The sequence below is a fragment of the Cotesia glomerata genome, linkage group LG8, assembly GCF_020080835.1.
Source record: "Cotesia glomerata isolate CgM1 linkage group LG8, MPM_Cglom_v2.3, whole genome shotgun sequence".
NCBI classification, from domain to species: Eukaryota; Metazoa; Arthropoda; class Insecta; order Hymenoptera; family Braconidae; genus Cotesia; species Cotesia glomerata.
In genome coordinates, this window is record NC_058165.1 from 3,308,164 (window position 1) to 3,309,656 (window position 1,493).

Sequence of the window (1,493 nt, forward strand, 5' to 3'; positions counted from 1 at the left end):
TGACCGGATTGGCGGCGATCGACGTGGTTTTTTAAGGTTGAGAGCTGATTAGTTTTTGGAATCGATCGGTTGAGCCGTTTAAAAGTTATCCCAAAAAAACCACTTCAGAAAAAATTTTTTTTCCTACTTTTTTTTAGATTTCTCCAAATTTCTCAAAATCTATCGGTCCGAATCGTTTCAAATTAACAGGAAATCTAAGTTTGGCGAAGCCCTTTCGAATGGCACCAACCGCGATGAAATCGGTTCAACCGTTCAAAAGTTATAAGAGGTTTACATACTTACACACACACACACACACACATACATACAGACATAGTGACACCCTCGCGGGAATAGTCAGGAAAGCTTCCTAGGACCTCAAAACGTCGAGATCTGATGAAAACTCGATTTTCGAAAAACGGGGTAAAACCAATAACTTCCCGATTTTTGAAAATTTTCAATTTTCTTAGCGGGAAGTTAAAAATTTTTTTATTTTAAATTTGTTAATTTTCTTAGTAAAATACTTTTATAAAAACGGTTATAATATGATTATTATTTGTACACAAGCTAGTAAGTACACAAAAAAAAAAAATTTGATGCAAAAAAAAATTTTTTTTTTTCCCGAAAAAATGGCCCCTTTCGTTAGTTCCGAAAGTGATTATATTATATTTACACGAAAAAGAGATAAGAAAGCATAGCAATGAATGGTATACTAATATTTCATCAGGAGTGGGGAAAGTTGGAAGGGGTAGTCGAGCATGCTTAGCAGTGAGCGGAACTTCGTAAGTGACCGTGAGGTGTCGCACATAACAACTTTTTGTCCGTTTGAAGACAGTTATTTCAGAATGGATAAATTCTATTTATTTTGACGAATTGGTATCGCTTCTCGGCCTGATGGCTAAGATCAAAGTGTAGTATCTGTTCTTATCAGCTTAATATCTGGTACGATTCTCATTGAGAATCCAGTATATTAAACTGATTTTTGAAACTTGACGGAACTATGGAGCTTGCTCCGAGTCTGTCGTAAGTTGCCCGGCATTGCAGTAACGCCGGAGTCAGCTTGATAATACGATAAAATAATAAGTGTTTGAGGAAAAATTACAGGTATAATTACAGGAATGACATTAAGAAAATTTTTCGAAAAATTTTCTGGTCATAAAATTAAGTCTGATACCAAAAATATCAAACTTTAAGAAAATCATGTACTTATAATGCATGTAACGAATACAAAAATCTGTCATATTACATTACAAAAATTTAATAAGAAATAAAGCACTTATTTGTTAAAATTAAAAGTCATGAATAAATTATAAAAATTTATATTATAAGGTAAAAGCCCCAATAGATGATCATGTACCAGTATATGATCACTCCATGTATTTGTATACCTATATTTGTGAATATAGATATACAAATACATGGAGTGATCATATACTGGTACGTGATCATCTATTGGGGCTTTTACCTTATAATAAATAAATATTTATTGAATGTTAAAAAATATTTATTAAAAT

The 1,493-nt window shown here is 32.2% G+C and overlaps 1 non-coding gene across 1 annotated transcript; it reads left to right on the forward strand.

Moving 5' to 3' along the window:
• Positions 1–857: 857 nt before the first annotated feature.
• LOC123271098 lies at positions 858–1,048 on the forward strand. Its single transcript, XR_006510779.1, has one exon. It is a non-coding gene; the product is annotated as a U2 spliceosomal RNA (small nuclear RNA).
• The last annotated feature ends 445 nt before the right edge of the window (positions 1,049–1,493 follow it).